A 20,879-nucleotide genomic window follows, 5' to 3' on the forward strand; every position below is an offset into this window, starting at 1 on the left:
ATATATAACTTTTATAAGCAATGAACTGAAACTTTAAAAGGAAGACTTCAGCAGTAGGCAAACCAAACAAGAACAATGTCCTTGTATCTTATTTGTAGGAATTTTTATGAAATTTAATTTCTATGATGGCATTAGAGACAAATAACAACAGGATGTGCAAGATTCAAACCCTGCCCAAATTAGACTTATAAAATATTATGTACTTTGAGAATTTTAGGGGATATAGGGAGATGTTCTGAAATCAGGGAAGCTGTTCAAGACCTCCACTGCTGAACTACAAATTTCCCCATAATTTATTTAGCTGCTTAAAGCAATAAACTTCGAGAAAAGCTTCTTCCTGCAGTAGATGGTAATAACACAGAAACCCACAACTAGACAACATGCAAAAAGAATTTGGGATACTCAGTCTTTTTTTTTTTTTTTTGGCCTTTATTTGTCTTGTAATATCTTTTTTTTATTATTAATTTATTCTTGTTACATCTCAATGTTTATCCCATCCCTTGTATCCTCCCATTCCTCCCCCCCCCTTTTTCCCATTATTCCCCTCCCCTATGACTGTTCCTGAGGGGGATTACGTCCCCCTGTATATTCTCATAGGGCATCAAGTCTCTTCTTGGCTACTTGCTGTCCTTCCTCTGAGGGGATACTCAGTCTTAAATGGGATGTCTTTACCAATCCTGTCCCCTCAAGGCTTGGAGATCTATGTAGAAGTGGAGGTGGAAAGATTATAAGAGCCAGAGGAGATGAGTGGCACCAAGTAAACAACTTCTTTTAGACACAAACAAGGTTGATTAATACACATATGAACACACAGAGACTGTGGAAGGGTACACCAAGTGTACTCCAAAGCAGGCCCTATGCTCAGGAGTATTTGGCCAATACAAAACAGACTTGATGCTTTGGGATGTTTGTGTGTGTGTGTTTGTGTGTATGTGTGTGTGTTATTTCATTGGGTTTTTTGGTTGTTTTTATTTTCATTTTTTGTTTTTTTTGTGTGTGGAGGGTTTCCTTTGTTTTGGGAGAGAGAAGATGAAGTTGGGTGGGTTGGGGAAGGTATGAGAGGAATTGGAGCAGGAGAAAGAACATGATCAAAATATATGATCTGGGATAAAGGCCTTTCATTATCTTACATATCAAAGGGTTAGGATTCTAAAACCACTTGAGTTGTGGTTTTCAGCTTCTGGATTTCTCATAAGATTTCAGTCAATCATGACTTATATCTTAAAGTCCAAATTTACTTTCAGAACTTAACTTCTAAGTTCACTCATAGGTGTTAGAAGTCCTTAAACATGTAGACCTTTTGACCTTTTCCTAGGGGTCTGGTAAAGGCATGGCAGCTGAAGGAGAGAACGAGAGAGAGAGAGAGAGAGAGAGAGAGAGAGAGAGAGAGAGAGAGAGAGAGAGAGAGAGAGAGAGAGAGAGAAATGTCTTTTATATTCTATAAAAGGACTATTATCACTACGTCTGTGTTCTTTTTATAGCAATATATTTTATTAAATTTGCTTTAGTTTGTATAAGTATAATTACATTACTTATGCTTCCCTCTTCTCCCTCTAACCTTTTTCATGTTTGTCCTGCTCCTTCTCAAATTCATGGCCACTTCCTTTCATTATTGTTGAGTCCATTTAGAATTGCTTGTACATATATATTTTTTATGACTTACCACATGGTAGTGTATAAAGTTCCCTGGAAAAGATATCCCCCCCCCTCTCTCTCTGTCTCTCTCTCTCCTGTTTAGGAAGCTATATTTTTGAGGTTTCATGAGTGTAGCTTTTCTTTCATATAGAGAAGAAAGTATCTCACAGTGTGTTTCCTGGTCTTCTGCTTCTTACAATCTTTGCACCTCATCTTTCATAATGTTCCTTGAGTGCTAGGTATGGTTGTGCTGTAAATGAATCACTTGGGCCTGGGAACCCATGATCACTTGTTCTCTGTATTTTAACCAGTTGTGGATTTCTATAATGATCTCCATCTACTGAAAAAAAAAAAAAAAGCTTTGGTGAAGCACGAGAGCTACACTTATCTGACGATATAAGGATAGGACTTCAGAATGTAGTTGGGAATTATACTAGTTTAGTAAATGGTCAGTAGTAGGATCTCCTCTGAAATCCATGACCTCACTAGCCAGGGATAGTTAGCTAGGTTTCACTAAGCCAAGTGGGCCTTAAGTCCAACTAGACAATTGTTGATTACCAGCAACATATGAGTACCATTATTGTACTGTTAGGGATATTTTACCATGCTGGTTGCTGGTGAAGTTCATAGGCATCAAAGCCGGGTAGGCCTGTTTATTGCTTTCCTCTCATGGCAGCTTGCATAGCTCCTTCTGATGCTATAAAAGCTAGTCCTCAGGGAAGAGGCTTTTGGTTTAGGTCCAGCTTGAATTCTCTGAATCCAACATCTAAAATACATGGTGTCTCCAGAAACAAATACTTACCTACTTACCTTAACAAAGGCAACAAAGTACAACAAGCAGTATCCTTTAATATTATGGGAGTCTCTTGGACTTCACTAACCAACAGCTCAAAAGGACATGTGTGTATATGTGTACATCTGTTTGTGGGTATGTGCATGTGAGTGCAGCCACCAGCATGGGCCAGAGGCATTAAATATCCTGAAGCTGAAGTTACAGGCTGTTGTAGGCTGCCAATTGTGGGTGTTGAGAACTGGACTTGGGTCCTCTGGAAGAGTAGTAAGTTCTCTTAACTACTGACCTATCATTCTAGCCCTTACTGTATTCTTTCACGCACATAGAGTAATGATTGTACAATTTAAGAGAAGGTATGCACACTGGGTTTGAAACAAGGGTCTCTGGGGTTCACTGAGGACATGGGTAACCTTATTGGACCAGTGAAATACCTTACCATATTTTAGAAAACTCACATGTCATGTTGTACCAACTCCACTATGTATGAATATATCATTGTTTGCACAAGGCATGTGTGCCTGCACACACACACACACACACACACACACACACACACACACACACACACACCATCCCAAAGAAATGTCATCATAATAAAACAACATTCTTTTTAATTGCTATTTGATCATTCATAATAGTGCTTACATTTCTACTCTCTCTAATATGTAGTTGAAGAAGAGTTTAATGGCACCAGAACAAATATTTATTTCTTGAGATAAACACTATTGCCTTATATTTGAAAAGCACAGAATATCAACTGAGGAAGAAAATACATGTTCTTGAATTATTATTTGGTTTATCTTGTAAAATACAGGCAAGGTTAATGGTCAAGAGTGGACAGTATGGTGTCAGAACAATACTTGGTTCAAATATTGGTATTGATAGTTATAAATTTTGGGCCCTAAGAGAAAATCTGCTTCCTGAATTTCAGTTTCTTCAGTTACAACATAAAGTTAACATTAACCTAAAGCTTGTAAGATTTTTGTGAGAAACAGATGGTATGGCTTTTACTGTGGAATATTATAAAAATCATAGTTATTATTGCCACTATTTGGTACCTTTGATTCTTTTATAATTATATTGCCTAGTCAGATCCAGGCTTTCATCTGCTCACATATTCTCTTTCATTTTAATTCCTCGAAGGAACTCTCATTAGAAGACCACATGACAGAATAGGAAAGGAATGTAGAGACGACCTAAAAGATACCAAGTAGGAGGAGTTATGAGTATTAAAATAATTAGGGAAGACACAAATACAACTTAATCCATTAAAATAATCCTAAGTCGAATGGCTGAGAAACACATAAAGAAATGTTCAAAGTCCTTAATCATCAGGGAAATGCAAATCAAAACAACTCTGAGATTCCATCTTATACCCATCAGAATGGCTAAGATCAAAAATTCAAGTGACACCACATGCTGGTGAGGATGTGGAGAAAGAGGAACATTTACACTATGGAATACTACTCAGATATTAAAAACAAGGACTTCCCGAAAATTGTGGACAAATGGATTGAACTAGAAATTATCATAATGAGTGAGTTAACTCAGAAGCAGAAAGAATCAAATGGTATATACTCACTTATATCTGCATACTAGCCCAAGGGGCATGTCCCATGAAAGTCTTCACTTACCAGGAAAGTAGGCCAGAGGGGAAGATATCTTATTGGGACTCTAGGTGAGAGAAGCATGAGAGAATGGGGAAATAGAAGGATCCAGAAGGTCCTAGAAACCTACAAGTAGAACATTATGATGGACGAATCTGGGCAGTAAACTTCGAACCCCACCCAGATCTAGCCAATGGACAGGACATTCTCCACAATTGAGTGGAGAGTGGGAACTGACTTTCATACGAACTCTAGTACCCCATATTTGACCATACCTTTCTTACTATGGACTGTATCTCAAAGTGCCTTACTTAATGATCCTGGAAGGTTTTTATTTTCAACTTCAGCATGGTTGCCTCACATAGTTAAATGGTATGCATTTCCTACTGATGCTTCTCAAAGTTATTCCCTCCTTAGGATAGTGATAAGCACCAACTAGGTATTTTGTAAGATAATTTGTTATCTTACCTTCAGTAATAGTAGTTGTGTGTCCCCCTGTAAAAACATTTTCACTGAAAATAGTCTGGTGGTATGTAAATCACTCCTTTTTATTGGGGGAGGGGGTCATATATCATTCATAGACATATTTATGGCTTCTTTTAGGTGATTAAGTGCCAACTATGGATTTTTATCAGAGACATACAGTACTCAAAAAATCCCCCCCTCTATCTAGCAGAACTTAGGTCCCTTGACGTTTTCAGTGCCATAGTCTACATGCTCAGACTCTAGAACTAGACCTTACATATGATTTGGAAAAAAACACATAAAGTAAATGTAATATTTTCATGTGGACGTGAATTGGCTTCTCATTTTCTAATCCATTCCGTGATATTGCTTCAAAGTGATGTCTGACAAGAAACCAGTCTAGAAAAATAATATCAAGTGTAGAACAAACCCCAAATCTCTCATTAAGCTATTAGCACTGTAATAGAGCTCATTATTTTTCACCTTCCAATTATTGACGTTTTTAATTAGAGAACACACTCAACGTTGAACTGTACCCAGTACTTTCTGCAGAACTTCAAGCCAATTTTGTTATATTAAAATCATACCTTGGTCCAGAAGGCTTGGCGAATCTCAAGAGGCTTTGAAGGAATTTCACTCCTATCATGTATCCATTGTTAGGTTCATATAAAATGCATCTTCATCTTATGTGATTGATAATGTTGATAGATTAAAAATGATCAGAGCTAAAAAAAATCTATTTGAAAACAGAGGATGGAATTAACTTTTAGTTTTTTTGCTAACATAACACTGGGAAGCAATGGGCAATAAAAGAAGTTTAAGGACTGTTAGCAAATGAGTGTGATATGTGTTTGACCAGCCTCTCAAATATTTTTCCTGTACTTGTAGTTAGAGTAGTCTGGGTTATTGCAGCTATTTTCAGATATTAGAAAAATCCACAGCAGTGAGTTTGTTTTATGGAAGGATTAAAATAGTAAATATAGAAGAACATATGTGAAACGTATGAGTAGAAAAGATACATATTTGAACTTTGGAAATAGGGGAAAATATTTGTCTACTTATTGAATATTCAGAGTCATCCAGAGGGCATTAAATAAGATCTCTGATCTCAGCAAGTGGATAGTTAAATCATCATTCAACCAGTGATGATGATGATGATGATGATGATGAAGGAGGAGGAGGAGAAAATAATGATAAAAATTATTGGTGATGATAATAAATCAGACATTAGTATGTGTTTCTAATGTCAGGAAATTTAGAAGAAAGCAGAGCATATAGACATTAAGTGAGCTGTATGTATGAAGAGCCTAAAAAAGGAATGTCTGACATAGTGGTATTAATGTCATCTGAAGAAACTAGAGAAGACCTACTTATAGAATGGAGCCTTAATCAGAGCCCTGAAGGATATACAGGGATAATGAGAGAGAGAGAGAGAGAGAGAGAGAGAGAGAGAGAGAGAGAGAGAGAGAGAGAGAGAGAGAGAGAGAGAAGAGTATTTACAGGTAAAGGAAATAGTATGTTCAAAGAGCACAATAGAAGTGAAAAGTTCAGTGTGGCTACAGGGGAGAAAGTCAAATCATAGACATAAATAATTCTCCCAGTGTTCTTTCTGAAAATAATCACTCTACCTCAGCTAATGTATATTTCTCCTTGGGACATCCTTCTGTTGGAAAATGATTCTTTTCTTGTTCAGAGCCTGCCTGTGATAATGCCTTTCTTTATCATCTATTAACTTACTCTTTACAGTACCAATTTATCATACTCACCAACATATGAAACTATCTTTTTATTTTTATTTTACTGCTTATTACATGTCCTCTTTTACTAGAATACTATCACATTAAAGGCCGACTATCCTTGTCTATCTCTTCCATGTCTTTATCTTCAGTGTCTAGAGCAGTTCTCAGCAGAGAACATGCATAACTTATTTGTGTTTAAAGTTTTTATATTTAAAAGGCTTCACATGCTTAACATCTATACCATGTGATGAGTTTGGAAAGAAGTACACAAATAAAAAGTCTATACCACAACCTCTTGTGTCATGTTTCCAAATCTATAATCCAAGACATTTGTCTCTGGATTTTCCAGCTTCTGACCTCCATAGGCAGTTCTCAATAGTCTGCACTGTTCTTGATACCAGACTTGAGGCTCTCACTTGCCTAGATTCTCACCCAGACCACTTGTGAAAGAGAGAAGGAAACCGACGTCTACTTCAGTATTAACTGTTACCAGAGAAGAAGGCAGAAGGCAGACCGGATGGATGGATTAATACTTGTGATACTTTGTGATCCTAGTAATAAACTCAGGACTTTGTACATGCTAGGCACGTGTTCTACTACTAACTCACACCCACAGGCAGGCAATGGCAATTTCTCAGTCAATATCAGAACCAAAAATCAATGTCAGGTTAGAACAGAGTATGTATACTAGTAATGATGACAATTAGTGAACAGTTTACTATATGCATGGCATTTTTGCAAATGTATTCATAAGTCATTTATTGCCAACAGCAACCTGAAAGTACTACTGTTGTAACTATTTCATACATGAATAAAGCCAAGGCACAGAGATGGAGAATAATTGGCCCTAAGATTCAGTTAACAAGTGCTAACTGGGAAACAAACTCAGGTTATTTGGCTTCATTCATTGTGCTTAATGCAGCTATACAATAGTACTCTGTTAGGGTTTGGATCTGCAGTGTTCCTCAAACTCTCATGCACTAAGTTTTTGGTTGCCAGGTGATTGACTAGATCATAATGGTTATAACCTAATCAGTGGACTAATCCATTGGTGGATTCATAATTGGATGAAATATTGGGAATTGGTGGAGCCTATTGAAAGTGGGGCCTGATTGTAGGGAGTAGGTCAGTGTGACCATGCCTTTGAAGAACATATATTTTCCCTAGCTTTTTTCTTTGCTGCCTTCTCTCTCCCCATGAGTTCAGAAGCTCAGCTCCCTTATACTCTCTCCACTATGATCCTCTGCTGTACCACAAACCCATAGAGACAGTGCCAAGTTACTATTGACACACCCCACTGAAATCATGAGCCAAAATAAACTATTCCTGCTATAAAATGTTTTTATCAAGTATTTTGCCCCGAAAACCAAAAGCCATCTAACACATGATCCTAGGAAGTAGAACAGTAATGGGTGTGCTTCTTATTGTTGTACTTTTATCTCATTTAAAGGAATGAGTTTATTTCATTGTTTCCCAACACTTTTTTTAAAAGGACCTGGGGCTGGGTGGTGGTGGTGCTCACCTTTAGTCCCAGCACTCTGAAGCAGAGGCAGGTGGATCTCTGTGAGTTTGAAGCTAACCTGGCCTACAAAGAGAGTCTAGGACAACCCGGGCTTTTACACAGAGAAAACCTGTCTCGAAAAACCAAAAAACAACCAAGCAAAAAAACCAAAAGAAAACAGACTTGGTATATGCTGTGGACTATAATATGTACATGTACCCAAAACTTTTGGGTTGATACTAGAATTCTCAAGGTTTTTGGGGTGGAATAGAGTGGGGTGGGGTGAGCTTTAGGCTTAGTAAGGTCATGAAGGTCATGGTGGGCTAGTGCTTTTATGCCAAAAGACACCAGAGACTTGCCCTCACAGCCTCTTCTCCACTCTTCTCTCAACTTTCCGCTCTTTTCCCTACTACATGGAGACATAGTGAGAAAGAGAGAAAGACAGAGAGAGAGAGAGAGAGAGAGAGAGAGAGAGAGAGAGAGAGAGAGAGAGAGAACTGTCTGATAGAAATCAGGAAAACAGCACTCAACAGAAACATGCTCATAGCTTGAACTTGTACTTCAGGTCCTCAAAAACATAAGCAAGCAAGTGTCTGGTGTCTGAGGGAGGCACTTTATGATATTTTAGGGCACTCTGAATAGTCAGACTAAAGCTAAACTATAAAAGCATGCCTCACCCTTTTGCCCTTTTGAAGGGCTGGATCTAGGCAGAATGTATATTCCTGAAGAAAGCTGAAAAGCTATTTTCATGAAAAACCCCAGCTCCTGAGTAGCCGTAGAACAGATATTTGGAAATTAGTAAGATGCACATCAGAGTAAAGTAATTTTACTCCAATATCAAATTTCAGAGCTTTTTCAAAAGGTAACCAGATGCTAAATTGGCTAAAATGCAGAACAATACAGTGACTTGAAGGGGAAACAGGAAAACCATAAAAGAATTTAAAGCCAGGCTAGATCCCTTACGATGAGGAGAAAGAAATAATAGGACACATAAAGGATAACATAAAAACATTTCCTTATCACACTAGGTAATAAATAAGACTTAAAAATAAAAAGCAGAACGTGATGGTGCTCATATAAACGGGTAAAGAAGCTAGGAGTTGGTGACTGAGAAAAGCAGCTTCCCAATCTTTCAGGAAAGCAAAGATGGTGTCTAAGCCTCAAAAAGGAAAATTACCAGCTGAAACAGCATGGAAATGCTCAACAGGCGATTTTAGATAGCTGGCAAATGTGAAGTCTTAGAGAGGGCTATTTTTAGGAGTACCAAGTCTAGAATAAACAATGCATACTTCCAAGTTTACAAAGGGTTGGCTTAATTTACCTGTGGATTGTTAAGTAATTGCAATATTAGAGTTGAATTCTTTCTTACAGACTTTAAAGTCTCTCCTAATACTTAGAACAAAGTGGGATATATGCTCTCTACTTAGTAAGTATATGTTGCCACTGCTTCTTAGAAAAGCACCAGATTCTAGACAGCAACCAACATGCTTCTGTGTAGAACTCTTAAGAAATGAGAAAAGTCACTGTGTTGTATGGCTCATGAAAAATATGGGGAACAGATAAAATGTTTTAAAGGTAATTAAAGAGTTTTGTGTTGCAGCAATTGATATTCTAATGAAACAGAAAGAATGGACATACAATAAGAACCTCAGCTTATGAAAGAGTACAAATGACAGTTCACCACCAATTTTATTCATGTTTTTAAAAACATTTTTTATTTTTAACATATACATATATATTATTACACATGTATACAACAAACTACCTATAGCAAGAAGAACTGTGACAGAATAAGGAATTATATAAATGTTACATTCTTAAAGAAAACAAGAAGACCAATTTTATTAATGTTAATTCCAAATCTTTCAGATTATGTAATAAAGTATCAATTCAAATGCATTATTATTGTCACAAAAATATTGTGCCAACTACTGAGTACAGACAGAGTTATCTGTGTGTCTCTATTCCTCAGAGTAATTTCATACAGTAAAATTAAATGGCTAGAATGCTAATCACAAAGTATTCAATTCTATATAGGGTTTTTATCTCTAAAATTTGATTCCCAAACATTTCTGAAGGCTTCAACAACCTGTCCACAGGAGACAACTTCCTGAACAGAATACCAACAGCCCATGCCTTAAGGTAACAATTAATGAATGGGACCTCTTGAGGTTGAGAAGCTTCTGTAAGGCAGGAGACACTGTCAAGAGAACAAAGCAACAGCCTACAGACTGGGAAAAGATCTTCACCCACCCTACATTTGACAAAAGTCTAATATCCAAAATATATAAAGAACTCAAAAAATTAAACACCACCAAACCAAATAACCCAATTGAGAAATGGGGCTTGGAACTAAACAGAGAATTCTCAACAGAGGAATATTGAATGGCTGAGAAACACTTAAAGAAATGCTCAACGTCTTTAGTCATCACAGAAATGCAAATCAAAACAACTCTGAGATTCCATCTTACACCCATCAGAATGGCCAAGATCAAAAAAATTCTTTTTTCAAGAAACACCACATGCTGGCGAGGATGTGGAAGAAGAGGAACACTCCTTCATTGCTGGTGGGAATGCAGACTAGTGCAGCCACTTTGGAAATCTGTCTGGTGCTATCTCAGAAAAATGGGAATAGGGCTTCTTCAAGACCCAGCTATTCCACTCCTTGGAATATACCCAGAAGAAGCTCCAGCACACAACAGGGACATATGCTCAACCATGTTCATAGTGGCCTTATTCATAATAGCCAGAATCTGGAAACAGCCTAAATGTCCTTCAGTCGAAGAATGGATAAAGAAACTGTGGTACATTTACACTATGGAATACTACTCAGCTATTAAAAACAAGGAATTCCCGAAATTTGTGGACTAGATTGAACTAGAAATGATCATAATAAGTGAGCTAACCCAGAAGCAGAGAGACTCAAATAGTATATACTCACTTATAACTGGACACTAGCCCAAGGGTCATGTCTCATGAAAGTCTTCACTTACCAGGAAAGTAGGATAGAGGTGAGGACATCCTAAGGTGAGAGAAATATAGAGATGGGGAAATAGATGGATCCAGAGGGTCCTAGAAACCTACAAGAAGAACACTATGATGGATAGATCTGGGCCCAGGGGTTCTGCTAGATCTATGGCACCAACCAAGGACAATACGTGCAGTCATTATCAAACCCCTACCCAGATCTAGCCAAGGGACAGGACATTCTCCACAGTTAAGTGGATACTGGGGACTGGCTTTCACATGAACTCTGGTGCCCCATATTTGGCCATGTCCCCTTGATGGGGAGGCCCGCTAGCACTCGGAGGAAGGCTAGCAGACTACCAAGAAGAAACTTGATACTCTAGCATCATATTCAAGGGGATGAGGTCCCCTTCAGTCACAGTCATAGGGAAGGGGAATGGGGTGAAAGCAGGAGGGAGGGAGGAATGGGAGGATGCACGGGATGGGATAGCAATTGAGATGTAATATGAATGATTTTATTTTTCAATAAAAAATAGTATCATTAAAAAAAGAGAGAAAAAAAGAAAATTATGTCACTTTCTGTTGTCAGGTGTTATAATCATTAAAAAATAACCCAATGTGTCAACAATAGACAGAGACATTTCATAGGAAAGGCTATCTTCAAAAGAGTAACCTTTTAATAGATAGCTTTACTATGGATTTGAGAACTGTGCATGCCTTTTTATTAACCAAATTTATTTCTAACTGATTCATGAATCAAAAAAATCATTCTTATTAATCTGCATTTGAATTTGATATCTTATGATAAAATGTTGACCAAAAGCAATGTGAGAAGGAAAGTATTTTATCTTACTCTTCCAGATCATGGTCCATCATTGAGGGAAGGACTGCATGCTTTTCAGTGCACCATTAACTCTGGCCAGCGAATTTACTCACAACCAAGGAAGTAATCAGGAACTATGGAAGTTGCTAGTTGAAGATGGGTCATATTTATCTAGCTTTCTGGTACAGTCCAAGTTCACCAACATAGGACAGTGCTGCCCACAGTAGGCTGAGCCCTACTGAAACTATTGACAAGACAATCCCCAAAGACATGCCCATAAGCCAATATGATTTAGGCAATTCATCAGTCCAGACTTTCCTCTCAGGTGACTTCAGGCTATGTCAAGTTGACAGGTAAAACTAATAAGGACAATGAGATAATATGATATTTTGATAAGTATATACACTGTAGATACTATAGTACAGAATGTCTATGTAAAGTTAAACATATCTGTAAAGACCTCAACATAAAACCAGAGACATTAAATTGGTTAGAAGAAAAAGTGGGGAAGAGCCTGGGACACATTGGCACAAGAGACATATTCCTGAACAGAACACCTGCAGCCCAGGCCTTAAGGTCAACAATTAACAAATGGGACCTCATGAGGCTGAGAAGCTTCTGTAAGGCAGGAGACACTATTAACAGAACAAAGCAACAGCCTACAGACTGGGAAAAGATCTTTACCAACCCTACATCTGACAAAGGTCTAATATCCAAAATATATAAAGAACCCAAGAAATTAAACACCACCAAACCAAAAAAAACCCAATTGAGAAATGGGACTTGGAACTAAACAGAGAATTCTCAACAGAGGAATATCAAATGGCTGAAACACTTAAAGAAATGTTCAACATCTTTAGTCATCAGAGAAATGAAAATCAAAACGACACTGAGATTGCATCTTATACCCATCAGAATGGCTAAGATCAAAAACTCAAGTGACACCACATGCTGGCGAGGATGTGGGGAGAGAGGAACACTCCTTCATTGCTGGTGGGAATGCAAACTGGTACAACCACTTTGGAAATCTATCTGGCGCTTTCTCAGAAAACTGGGAATAGGGCTTCCTCAAGACCCAGCTATTCCACTCCTTGGAATATACCCAGAAAATGCTCTACCATACAACACGGACATATGCTCAACCATGTTCATAGAGGCCTTATTCATAATAGCCAGAATCTGGAAATAGCCTAAATGTCCCTCAGTTGAAGAATGGATAAAGAAACTGCGGTACATTTATACTATGGAATACTATTAAGCTATTAAAAACAAGGAATTCCCGAAATTTGTGGAAAAATGGATTGAACTAGAAATGATCATAATGAGTGAGTTAACCCAGACTCACTTATATCTAGACACTAGCCAAAGGGGCATGTCCCATGAAAGTCTTCACTTATCAGGAGTGCTCTGTCATATACACATACTCCTGCACAGGGAATCAAATCTAATAGGTAATTGTGAGCCACCATGTGGTTGCTTGGACTTGAACTCAGGTTCTCTGGAAGAAAAGCCAGTGCTTTTAACCACTGAGCTATCTCTCCATCCCCTCTCCTTGTCTTATGTTTTTAATTTATTTGATAATTATTGAACAATTTTCATACATCTGTTGGAGATCAGTATATATTTTTCAATATATCCGGTTCTCTAAAGAAGAGAACCAAGGGGATAATATATATATATATATATATTTTTTTTTTTCCCCTCAGAACTACTAAATGAGCTTGAAAATTCTAATGACAGACAAATCACACCTGATATCTGAAGACTTGAAATCACTTCTCCCTGATGTTGAATGCCTCAACAGTTGGAGTAGTCCCTCAATAGTTGTCTCCCATTGGGGTTTGATGACTTAAATTACTTAGTAATCCCAATCTGATTCCAGAAGCCTGAAAAGTTTCTCAAGAGCCACTTGTCCATACTCCAGGAATGAAAGCTTGGAAATGCTAATTCTGCTATCAGCAACTGTAGCAATGATGGGGCAAATCAATTTGGTCTTCCGTCTCAAATACTGTTTTTGATATGGGCTGCTACCCAATTGTGATGCCTACAATCAGGGTGGGCCTTCTCACATGAATTGAAGCAATCAGGACAATTCTTCAGGTGAGGATCCCTATTCAGGTGATTCTATTTTGTGGCAATTTTACATGAAAACAAAGCATAATTGTAGGTTTTATGTATAATGTCTATTTTGTGCTAAGTCTATTGATATTTTAACCACCTCCTTATGGTTGCTATTAGCTATTATGCTTTAGAATTTCTTAAATGATATGGATCTTGGTCCTTTATTAATTGCATAGTTTGTAACCATATTTCCTATGTTATCTCTTATCTCTTCACTTCATTTATTCTTTTTCCATGCAGAAGCATTTTGTTCTAGGTTGTCACTGTACTTGCTTTTGTTTTCTGGTCAACATTTGCCTGTTCCAGGTTCCTAAAGTATTTCCCTGTATTTTCTTCTGGTAGCCTTTAGTCCTTAATCCATTTTGAGTTGATTATTATAACTGCTGAGGAACAGTGTCTTAGTGTTTCCATTACTGTTATGATACCCATTACCAAAGGAGGAAAAGGTTTATTTGGCTTACACTTCTACACTGTAGTCCATCATTGAAGGAAGCTAGGATAGGAACTCAAACAGGGATGCAACCTGAAGGCAGGAACTAATGCAGTGGCTATGGAGTGGTGCTTGTCTACAGTCCGATCTTATGGAGGCATATTCTTAATTGAGGTTCCCTTCTCTCAAATGACTTTAGCTTATGTCAAGTTGACATAAAACTACCCAGTACACCAGAGATAGGAACCTAGGTCCATTCATGTCAATGTGATTGTCAAATTTTCTCTCTCCTATCTGTTGAAAAGTTTGGCAATTTTCTTTTTTAAATGTATCATCATCATCACCATCGTCATCGTCGTTCTTGTTGTCGTCATCATCATTATCACCATCATTATTATTTATTCACATGACATCCTGATTGAAATTCCCTCGGTCTTATCTTCCTGTCCCCACCCTCCATCCCTTTTCAATTCTATTCCCCTCCCCTAGACCTCTGACCGGTGGGGGTCCTCCTCCTCCTGGTTCTCACCACAGCCTATCAGGTCTCATCTAGATAGCCTGCATCTCCTTCCTCTGTACCCCCACAGAGCCTCTCCCTTAAGGGGCAGTGAACAAACCAAGGGCACCAGAGTACAAATGGTGCTAGCCTAACTGGATGTCTACATATAGAAAAATGCAATTAGACCCATATTTATCACCCTGCATAAAACTCAAGTCCAAGTGGATTAAAGACCTGAACATAAAACCAGACACACTAAATCTGTTAGAAGAAAAAGTGGGGAAGAGCCTTGAGCTCAACAACTAATAAATGGGACCTTGTGAAACAGAAACGCTTCTGTAAGGCAAAGGACAGAAATAAAACAACAAAATATAATGTCAGTCTACAAACTGGGAAAAGAGCGTCACCAACCCTACAACTGACAAAGGGCTAATACCCAAAATATATAAAGGAACCCAAGAAATTAAACGCTACCAAAACAAATTATCCAATTAAAAAATGAGGTACAGAGCTAAACGGAATTCTCAACAGAGGAATATCAAATGGCTGAGAAACACTTAAGGAAATGTTCAGTGTCCTTAGTCATCAGGGAAATACACATCAAAACAACTCTGAGATTCCATCTTACACCAATCCCAATGGCTAACATAAAAAATTTAAATGACAGTACAGGGTGGCAAGGATGTGGAGAAAGAGGAACACTCCTCTATTGCTGGTGGGAGTGCAAACTTATACAGTCACTTTGGAAATCAATCTGGTGCTTTCTCCGAAAATTGGGAATAGTGCTACCTCAAGACCCAGCTTGGCAATTTTCTTTTTTTTTTTTTTTTAATTTTTTATTATTAATTTATTCTTGTTACATCTCAATGGTTATCCCATCCCTTGTGTCCTCCCATTCTTCTCTCCCTCCCCTTTTCCCCTTATTCCCCTCTCCTATGACTGTTCCTGAGGGGGATTACCTCCCCCTGTATATGCTCATAGGGTATCAAGTCTCTTCTCTGTAACCTGCCGTCCTTCCTCCGAGTGCCACCAGGTCTCCCCCTCCAGGGGACATGGTCAAATGTGAGGCACCAGAGTACGTGAGAAAGTCATATCCCACTCTCCACTCAAGTGTGGAGACTACCAAAAGCAATCTACAGATTCAATGCAATCCCTAGCAAAATACCTACACAATTTTTTAAAGACATTGAAAGTTCAATTCTGAACTTCATATGGAAAACCAAAAAACCCAGAATAGCTAAAACAATCTTGTACAATAAAAGGTGCTCCGGAGGAATCTCCATACCTGATTTCAAACTGTACTATAAAGCAATAGTAATTAAAACAGCATGGTACTGGCACAGCAACAGGCTGGTTGATCAGTGGAATCGAATCGAAGACCCAGATATGAATCCACACACATATGGTCACTTGATTTTCGACAAAGAAGCCAAATCCATTCAATGGAAAAAGGATAGCATCTTCAACAAATGGTGCTGGTCTAACTGGAGGTCTATGTGTAAAAAAATGCAACCGGACCCATATTTGTCACCTTGCACAAAAATCAAATCCAAGTGGATTAAAGACCTCAACATAAAACCAGAGACACTAAGTCACTTAGAAGAAAAAGTGGGGAAGAGCCTGGAACATATTGACACAGGAGACAACTTCCTGAAAAGAACACCAACAGCCCAGGCCTTAATGTCAGCAATTAATACATGGGACCTCATGAGGCTGAGAAGCTTCTGTAAGGCTGGAGACACTGTCAAGAGAACAAAGCAACAGCCTACAGACTGGGAAAAGATCTTCACCAACCCTACATCTGACAAAGGTCTAATATCCAAAATATATAAAGAACTCAAGAAATTAAACACCACCAAACCAAATAACCCAATTGAGAAATGGGGCTTGGAACTAAACAGAGAATTCTCAACAGAGGAATATCTAATGGCTGAGAAACACTTACAGAAATGCTCAACCTGCTTAGTCATCAGGGAAATGCAAATCAAAACAACTCTGAGATTCCATCTTACACCCATCAGAATGGCTAAGATCAAAAACTCAAGTGACACCACATGCTGGCGAGGATGTGGGGAGAGAGGAACACTCCTTCATTGCTGTTGGGAATGCAAACTAGTATAGACACTTTGGAAATCTATCTGGTGCTATCTCAGAAAACTTGGAATAGGGCTTCCTTAAAACCCAGCTATTCCACTCCTTGGAATATACCCAGAAGATGCTACAGCACACAACAAGAAAATTTGCTCAACCATGTTCATAGCAGCCTTATTCATAATAGCCAGATCATGGAAGCAGCCTAAGTGTCCCTCAGTAGAAGAATGGATAAAGAAACTGTGGCACATATACACTATGGAATACTACTCAGCTATTAAGAACAAGGAATTCCCGAAATTTGTGGCCAGATGTGTGGCAGGGAAGTTCCTGTATTGAGGCCCTGAGGAGCCATTGCTTGAAGCTATGAAATTGAAGCCTTGACTGTGTTGGAGAACTCAGGATGTTGGATGTTCCAGAGTCCTGGGATATGTTCCACAGAGAGGCACATACAAAGAGTGGAACTAGCCCATGAGATAGAAGTGTTTTGCTGCCATTAACGCTGGAGGAGCAGAGCCATCTAAGTCCTTTGACATCAGACATGGAGTTACAGGATTTGGAATTCACATTGCTGAGTTTCAGTCTTGTTTTGGTCAAGCATTTCCTCACTATGTACCCCCATTCCTCCCTTTTGGAATAGTAATGTATATTCTTCACCACTGTCTGTTGAAAGAATTTAATTTGCTTTTTGCGTTTTTAAAGGAGTTTACTATTAAGAGATAACTTTGAGTTGCATAAGGGAATTTGGGCTTTCCAACTACGTTGAGACTGTGAAATAGTCTGGGGACTATTGAAATTAGACAAAATGCATATTGCATTATGATATGACCACAAGGAGGATGGGTGGGGGATGGAGTAGAATATGGTGGTTGAATGAGAATAACCCCCAGGTAGTGTATCTATTTGGGAAGGATTAGGCAGTTTGTGCTTTTTGGAGAAGTGGGAGGTATGGCCTTGTTGGAGAAGGTGTGCCACTGAAGACTGGTTTAGACGTTTTAAAAGTCCATACAGTTCCATTAGCTCTCTCTGACTCATGTTTGTGGATCAAGATGCAAGTACTCAGCTACTTCTTCATCACCATGTTTACCTGCTTGCTGCCATATTCCCTACCATGATGGACATGGACTCACCCTGAGACAATGAGACCCCAAAAACTCTTTCTTCTATACGTTGTCCTGATCAGAGTGCTTTTACAACATCTTATTAGTGGTCATTGCTGAACTTTGAAACTGTTTCACTGTAGGATGTATAAATAGTCAAGTGAGGTTTCTAGCTTGAGTGGACAGGTCATTGGAAGACTGTGATAGGATGACGCTTGGAAAGGGGGCAATAAGTTTGTCTGGGAAATGTATCTATGATGCTTATTAAATATGTGAATTCCAAATCACCTAGAGCAGTGGTTCTCAACCTTCCTAATGCTGTGACCCTTTAACACAGTTCCTTATGTTGTGGTGACTCCCAACAATAAAAGTACTTTTTACTACTTAATAACTATAATTTTGCTACAGTTTAATTATAATATAAATATATGATATGCAAGATATCTGATATGTGACCCCTGTGAAAGAGTTGTTAGACCCCAAAGCTGTCATGACCCACAGGTTGAGAGCCACTTATTTAGGGTATGGGTTTAAAAAAAATTCATTGTAAATGTGTATACTGTGTGTGCTGACCTTTGGCACATTGAAGAATTGACCTGCTCTAGAAAGATTTACTATTGTAACTAGCAATGTTCTTGGGATAGTTTAGTGACTCTTACTTGCAGATGTGTTAGTTTAAAATAGTAGAAAAGATGTATGAACTAGCATTTTAAAGATGCCTAAGGCTGGTTTAGTAATAAAGTGCTTTCCAAGTGTTAGCAGGACCCTTGGTTCGATTTTTACCACGACAAAAAGCAGATTTTTAAAAGACTTAAATTCTGAAGTCAGAGGTACTGATTCAAATCTGGAAAGAGGCTCAGAATCTCATTGTGTTGCATTATTTTACTGTGGTAAATATACAGAACATACTATAAAATTTACCATGCTAGCCATTATTTAGTGTACAGATTTGGGGCATGTCTACTTGTGCTGTTACTGTACTGGTCTTGATTAGACAACCATTGTTGAGATTTAATGGATATAGCTTCCCTGTCATATATAGCAGACACAATCTCACAGCAGATGCCTTGGTCCTCTGACTCTTACATCTTTCTTCCCCCTCTTCCACCATGTTTCTTGAGCCTTTGGGATAGAGGTTATGTTATAGATGTATCAGTTTGCTTTGAGCACTTACTTCATAGTCAGTTTTCTGCATTTTGACCAATTTCAGGTGGGTTTTTTTGTAACTCTCTAGGTCAGCCCCCAAAATAAGTTTCTTTAATGGCATCTGAGGGCTAGACTTTTCTGTGGGTGTAAGGACAAGTATTTAGAATGTATTTATAAACTTTACATGTTTAAGGCAGTGGCAATAGTAGGTTATTTTCTAGTGTCCATGACCTTACCAGTCACAAGTTGTTGCCTGTTTACAGTGCTAGGCATAAATTCCCTACTATTGAGCAGACCTTAGCTTCAATGAAATAATATTAATTACCTCCAAGACATTAAGTACCACAATTGCACCCGTGTGGATAGCATAGTTTGCCATGCTGGTCATGGTTGTGCTATTATTGCACTGTGCTTGGAAAATATAACTGAAATAAAAGAATAATAAAATGGAAATTGTTTGTGGCATACCATTTGTTCTACCCTGAAGAATGTTTCTTGTGTTTATGGGAAGAACATGTAACATATATTTGTTGGCTAGGTTGTTGGGTATAGATGTCTGAAAGTGCATTTGCTTTAGGGGACAATATAATTTGTGTGATTCTTCTATCTGAATGCTTTGTACACTGTTCAAGCATGGTGGCAAAATCCCCATTATTGTATATGTCCTTAAGTCTACTAATACTTGCTTCATATGTTTAGTTAAGTTTACATGTACTTATAAGCCATTATTTCTTCCTGATTGTTCAAGACTTTATTACACAATGACCCTCCCTCTCTGTTTTTAGCACTGTTAATCAGGAGGTTGCTTTATCTGAATTTAGTATAGCTTAGATATTTTTGCTTTCTATTGGCTTTAGTTTGTGTAGAATATCTTACTTTCCATCTAAGTGTGTCCTTAGGAGTGAAATAGATTCTAGTAAGCAACATATCATTGGGTCACTAAAAATATACACTCATTCTTTCTGTGACTTTTATTTAGAAAACTCCATCCATTTATAAATACAGTAATTATTGATAGGACGAAGTCTCTCTATAGCTATTTTATAGGTTTTTTCAATATTTTTATTTATGGTTCTTTGCTTTCATTTTCCTTTTAACACAGTAGCCCTTGTAGAGAAATCATTTAGTCAAGTATTGTCTTATAATTTCTTATTATTTTTGGTTTATATATTACAGTTTTTACTTTGTATTTGCCATCAAGTTTATAAAAAACAACTTCTAAAAATGATACCACCTTCCATGAACACAAAGGAAGAGAAGAAAAAGTGAAAATAGATTAATAAGAAAATGTAGTGGCTTCAATGTATACTCTACATATCTGCCGGACAGTTAAGGAGCATGATTTGCATTACATAAACAAATCTGATATGATCTGAACTTAATTGTGTTGGCTGACTCACTTTCACGTGATAATTCCTTCCCTGATAATTTCCCCTTCACTTTTATCCCTAGACAAACTTATGGGCATTTTTCTGTCTGCTTTCCTTGAATTTTGATGAAGAAAACTCCAGTTTTTCTCTAACCCTTAGTGTAAACAAACAAACAAACAAATATATGCTCTCTATACTGCCATCAAAACAGCTGCTAAATGATGATTCCCTGGTGCCTTACTTCTTGGGGCTTTTTCTAACAGGTCCGTGTTCCTATACATAGCCCCCAGATGTGCCCACTGGGTGGATAGCTAGTTTTCTGGTATTATATATAGTAATGTATATATAATATAATATAATATTTATAGGTACTCTTTTTCTCATTCTTTTTCATCTCCTTTTAATATACTAGCCCTTTGAAATACATATATTTTAGGCCATTCTTTAACAGATTTCAGAAGTTTTCAGTTGTTAATTTTAAAATTCTCCCTCTTTTCTTTTTAGTTTTAATTATGTGTATATGTGGGTGTGAGTTTGTGGATAAGTGTAGTTACCCAGAGGCCTGAACCGGTGTCTGATCCCCTGACTGGTG

This window comes from Acomys russatus, chromosome X (assembly GCF_903995435.1).
Source record: "Acomys russatus chromosome X, mAcoRus1.1, whole genome shotgun sequence".
Taxonomy (NCBI): domain Eukaryota; kingdom Metazoa; phylum Chordata; class Mammalia; order Rodentia; family Muridae; genus Acomys; species Acomys russatus.